This window comes from Diadema setosum, chromosome 6, assembly GCF_964275005.1.
Source record: "Diadema setosum chromosome 6, eeDiaSeto1, whole genome shotgun sequence".
In the NCBI taxonomy this organism is placed as follows: Eukaryota; Metazoa; Echinodermata; class Echinoidea; order Diadematoida; family Diadematidae; genus Diadema; species Diadema setosum.
In genome coordinates this window covers 6841710-6848305 of record NC_092690.1, presented here as the reverse complement: position 1 = coordinate 6848305, position 6596 = coordinate 6841710, and positions in this window count along the sequence as shown.

Here is a 6596-nt window from a genome sequence, read left to right as displayed (position 1 = left end):
TATTTATTTATTTATTTTATTTTATTATTTTTTTTTTTACCCAAGACAGTTGCTATGATCAAAATAACCCGACAGTGGACAAATAAATGTGTACAGCGCAGTGTAGTAGGTCTTCAATTCCTTATTCACAAGGCATTGTGGGTACATAAATGGAACAACTACTGGCAGTAGGGTGTACAGATCAGGGAGAGGGAGAGAGAGAGAGAGAGATGGAAGAGAGGGGGAGAGATAGAATAGAGATAAGAGAGAGATGGGGGGGGGGGACGACAAAGATTTCAAGGTAGGTACATTTGTGTGTATGTGTGTTTTTGTGGAGGTGTGTGGATACAGATACATAAAGTTGCTCATGCGTAATAACATAGTCCATACATTGTATTTTCAACGCCATAAATGTAGTACCTTCTGCCATACTGCATCCTAGCAAATTTCAGATTCCAGCAAGTTCGAGGCACATTTGTGTGCTGTATCAACACATGTACAACTGTACACATATACATACAAATATCCAAGAGTTCTTCCAATACCGGGACACTAAAAAATATTTCACGAGATTGGCAATCAATGTAACACCCCTTTCAAAGTTAAGAATATACATGTACCAAAAGAAAAAAAAATAGATAAGCAGGTACAGTTTTTGTGTTTTTTTTTTTTCATTTTGTACTGGATCTGTAATTATTTACACAATTTCACATTTCATGCTGTAGAACACACACACACGCACACTCACACAAACATCTCCTTATTACCAAGGAGGTTTAAGATATGGAGTTCCAATTGGCTGTAATTATTCAAACAGCTGCCATTTTTCTATTGATGTACAAAAGAATTCCACAGGTGCACTTGTGCCTTTGATGATCAGTGTTACATGCCGCCGTCTTTTTGAGCAATCTGAAGGTTTATTTTAAACTCTTACATTATATCGTCTATATTCTGCTTGTTTATTTGTCAAATAGAATGAGTGAAGTAAATCCCGTCCAGGGTTATGTGCAAAAATGTAAACCTGAGCTGTATGTCGTGAAAATATTTGAAACTGTACTCTCACTGCAAAGCCGATTTTATCATCTTTCCGATCGCTTCCGACAAATGAAACTGGTATGGTATTATTTTCTAGTATAGTTCTTTATTCATGTATATGTTAGGTTAGTGTAAAGTCATGTGAAAACGAGTAATTTTGATTTTCATTTCATCAATTTTTGTACAATTTTTATTCGCACATCCCCGTGCCTGTACTATTAATGTGCCGCTTGTTTTCTGAGAAGGGACGGCGAAAAGCAATTACCATCATAAAGACATATCTTCCTTTGAGAGTGACGAGTCATGATGCAATGCTACGTGAATCAATATTGTCTTCCTATCTGTGAGGCAGCTCATACTTAAAATATTTCTGAGTGGCGGAATGAAACATGGGATAAAAGGGAATGAGACTGTTGTTACTCCATTTCTCAAACCTCCTTGTTATAAGCCAGTTCGGAGTTAGCTCATGGGCACATTGGTCCGAATGACCTTTCTTTTTTCTCAGTCGGTTAGGGGCATTTCACTCGTTTTAGAGCAACATAATGCATAATGCGTTTACATAACAATTTATGGAATTCGTTGATCCTGTTCAAACAAAGAATGAACTTGCGTAGACCAGATGACCAGAATGATCCGTCAGATAACACTTGGGAAAGCATCTTTCATTATCTTGCACTGAATGTATTAACAATCTCTTTCTATTGATATTGCCAAATACCACTTTTGCTGCCAGGTGGATGTGCTGGCAAGCAGCATTTATAAGTATTTCATGAATAATCATTACTTTACAGATGCTTATCCCAGTGAAATTAAAAACCAACATGACTGTTGGTCCGAATGACATTGTTTCTGCTCATGCGCGAAGTGGAACTCCGAACTGGCTTATTACATCAAACATGCAGTTGTAATGATATGTGTATTGTGTTCTTTTGTTCTTTTGATCTTCTTTCTCTCGCTCATCAGATGATGCAACCATACTGGTTGCAGAGCGCTGAGGGAGTTTTCGGTTAGGCGCCAAGTGTCGCATGGTGTATTTCGTTACGAAATCAGTTATTTCGTAATGAAATGGCCATTTCTTCGACAAAATGACTGATTTCGTAACGAAATAGGCCATGTGTTATATTTTTTGTACCTGACTGCGCGCTCTCTGGCAATCTACTTCTGCACAGTATTCAGCAGGAAAATAACATGAAATGACTGGAGCAGAGGCTAATGATGACTATTCATTTTAATCATTGTCCAGTTCAAAGAAAGAGATAGGGAGAGAGAAAGAGAGAGAGAGACAGGAAGACTGCATAAAGAATGCTATTCCAAAGAAAGTTTGGATTGAATATCATAACTGACAAAATTAATTTTTTGGCATACTTCTAACTAACGCAGATTCCAAGATAGAATTGATTGCAGTTAAGATCATTTAATCATTAAAAAGGAAAAAAAAAAGAAAATATTGTGTGAAGAGGTTCATGAGCCTTTATTGGCAAAGAAATAAGAGCTAAGAAAAAGATTCAAGCCTCATAAATATGGCTAAAAGCTCCTTCGTCTTTGGAAACACTTTTAGCCTAAACACATTCTAATGCAGTCGGTTTAATTGTTGTTAGCTCTGTTTATAATCATTTTCATGATAACCATACGTGATAATCATATCACAACGATCGATCCCGTGAACTTTTATCATCATTACTTTTAGCCTTGATTGAACATTTCCTCTCTTTCTATTATCACAGTTATTGCTATCCTCGTCCTATCACTACTTTATTGCAGGCTGAGAATGGCGGAGCACCGGCCGGGGTGTTTGTGGGTGCAGAAAGGATCTTATTCTCGCTGATCAGCCATGGCAGCTACAACAGGAAACATGCTTCATTGTGGGAAGGAAATATTTCCTTACGATATCCTCCTGGATAAACCAAGTAGCTTCAAACACAGCTCCTTGGATAAACTTACGGTTTGTATCTCCCTGAAGTGCTCTCCATGTCTAAGTAACCCATATCTTTCTAATTAGTATAAACCTGTCTTTTTGTTTGAAGAAATCTTGGAAATGATTCCTTCTCTACGTTTCTTGCGATAAAACATACACGTAACGTAATCGCTTGGAATATGGATGAACGTACGTTTCTGAGTCAACTCATATAACATGTATAATTATTTGTCGATGTTACAACAGAGGAGCATACAACACCAAACTGAAATACATGAGGTGATATACTTCGAGTACTCTTGATATATATTTTCGTCAGAGAGTAAATCAGTTTTGCCACACTGCTCGACGAAGCTGACTACATGGTCTTCACGAGCGAGCTCTTTCCCATCGACGGGGAGCCCGTCTGTTACACTTTCGCCCTCCACATATTCTCACACTCTCTCACACAGAGAATACAAACTACAAGGGTTAGTATTCCCGTTCAAATTGATGAAAGTGTCGATGCAGGATAATTTTGTCAATCAGTTGTAAACTGTTCCCGCTTATATAGGAGGACATGAGAAATATGAATTTAACAGCATCGAAGAAGCTGCTGACTCAACAGTTAAGAAGCTAAAACTGATTTAACTTAATGACCTTGTGTATTCGTTGTATGAGAATAGTCAGGTATGGCTCAATAGTATGGAAACACAGGTTATCTTCTGGCTTATAATATATGCCTTGGCTATAATATTATGTTCATCTGCTTGTTTTCTTTGTTTGTGTGTTTGTTTTTCAACGTGTGATTCAAGAGATACAGTCTCTAGAGTGTAGTTGCTTCCTGTTGGCCATTATATGTTCCATCATATTTCATACTTTTTGTGTCCCCTTTCAACAACGACGATGGTGCCGAGCATTATTACACAAAGTGGATTTTCCCAAGTGGCCTGTTTTGCATAACGATTATAGTAATGCATCGATATTTCATTGTTTCCATGTGTGAGGTGCGTTACACGTCATCCATAACCCCCACACTCTCTAAAATGCTGGGTCTGATACGTCGTTGGGTCTGGACACCGAGATCGGCTCGGTGCAATTACTGGCGCTCGACGCATTGTCATGCCGCTTCACTTTTACGGCAAAATAAATTTCGGATTGATGCTTGTTATACTACCACCGATAGAGTCATTAATTAACCTAAGAGGGTTTGATTACCGGCGATGAACTTTCTAAGCTATTTCATATCTTACCCTGATAGCACATTCTTTCAACTAGGTTGTGTCAATTGTATCATTCCCGACAGGTAATTCGTCCGTTTTGCAGCAGTAGCATGAAAAACAAAACATTTGCTCATTGCTGTTCGTTGTGTGCCGTAACTTGTTTGTCTCACAGAATTCATCCTCTCTCCCTTCATCCACTGTCTCTCTTTTTCTCTATTTTTTCCCGCGCATGAATGGTTAACAAAAGACATGCACTCACAAACAATGGCCATGTGTTACCGCTCCTGAAGCAAAACGTTGGTTTACGGGGGAAAAAAACAACAACAACAAAAGGACGGCACGAAAATTTGCTCTTGGATGGGACAGAATGTAAAACTTGGGAGGGACGCCAACTCATGAGTGCCGTGAGCAATAACATTCCTTCAGAATGCGGTAAACAGCTAGTTTAAAGCAATGGTCGTATTGATGCATCCGAAAAGATACTGACTCGACAGCTGCTAAACTATCTGGGGAGGAGCAGCTACACACAAAAATACGGCGAGCATTGACAAGTTGTAAAACAAAGTAGCGCCAAGAATCGATGGTATGTCCTTGTGCCAAGCATGCTAACTAACAACGGACCAGGGAGGTGATAAGGGCTTGATAATGTTATGAGCTGCTGGTCTATGGCGCAGAATTTTATCATGCAAAAACTTTTCTTGCCTGCGTGGACAGTATGGCGCACAGAGTTCCGGACGTGCGTATGATAAAACCTCTTTGGTTCGTGCGTCGTGTGGAGAGTCACGTTTCGCAGATGTGTGTCCAAGTCATGTCGGAGGTACGGTGTGTCATCGAGATGTGGACGCATCTCTGCACTGTACTACGACGCAACCATAAACAGTTAAGAAGTTAAAACGTATGTATACGTGTACACCGAATGTGAATGATTCATCTTTACTTAGGTATGGCTCAGCATAGTGAATAAGTACAGGCTATAATTATACTTGCTTATGATAATGGTCTTGGCTATTTGTTCGTCCTCCTGAAAAGAAAAAAAAAATGCGGACATGGAAATGCACGTGAATACGTTGTAGAAACTGGCGCCTGCTGGACTTTCTGCTGAACATTTTATTTTCAACGTGTGATTCAAGGGAAGCGGTCTTCAGCGTATGGTCTCTTCCTTTAGGCCATTGTATGTTCCATCATATTTCATGCTTATTTTCTTTTCACACCGACGGTTGTGCCCCTCGTGTCGAGCATATTGCACAAGGTGGCGTTTCCAGGCTGTTTGCACAACGATTATAGTTATGCATCGATATTTCATTGTCTTTATGTGTGAAATATAAACTGGACAAAAAAAAAAAAAGAAGAGAGCTGCAATAGTAGCCGGGGAGGCGCAACTATACACAAAAATACGGCGCGCAGTGACAAGTTGTAAAACAGAGTAGCGTCAAGAATCGATGATATGTCCTTGTGCCAAGCACGCTAACTAACAATGGACGAGGGAGGTGGTAAGGATTAGAGAATGTTACGAACAGCTACTCTGCTTGCAATATCCGCGTTGGCCTATGGCACAGAATTTTACCATGCTCACATAGGGGAAAAAATATATATATTATACTATATCATGCTACGTAGATCGCGCATAGCGTTGCGATGAGTTTATAAAACTTTTGTGTGTGTGTCTGTGTGTCTGTGGAGAGTAACATTTGGCTGATGTGTCTCCAATTCATGGCCGAGTTGCAATGGGCGAATAAAACGAGCAACTTTTTGCTATGAGCCAGTTAGAGGAGACACATTTTGCCGATGTGTCTGCAATTCATGACGAAGAGGCGACGGGCGTATTAAACGTCTTTGGACATGCATCAGTGAGAGAGTCACAGTTTGCAGATTAGAGTCCAATTCATGTCGGAGGTACGGTGTGTCATCGAGATGTGGACGCACATCTGCACTACTACGCAACCGTCCCGCGGGCCAGGGGGTGCGCTTTACAATGAAAAGTTGCAGCATGCAAAGGCCCAAATATACCTCGTCACTTCGAATAAGTCATGATTTTGGTACTCTCCTGATTTACGATGTTTTCTAAGCTCTACGTTATTATATGGAGCGGACGCTGATCAGTTGACGTAGTCTGAAAATGAAATCCGACACACTGCCTATAAGTAGACCCTACAAATTTCCAACCATCCTCCCGTGCTCAACGTCAGCTACTTTTTTTTTTTTTTTGGCATTCTTGAGACATTGTCATAGTCATAGGCCATAATTTTTTAGATGTCCTCTAGACATTATCTGATTTCGGATATCTATCCGGAACAAGCCGTTGAAAGTTACTAGATTATATGCGTTTCTTTCGCGGTGCACGCATGACATATTGATTAAAACAATATTCATCAAGATTCAAAACTTTGGAATCTTTGCAAAGGATTCTGTCGATTATTTTCTCGTTTTTGCTACAAGGGGCTAAGTTGTCTTTCAATCCCAGAACA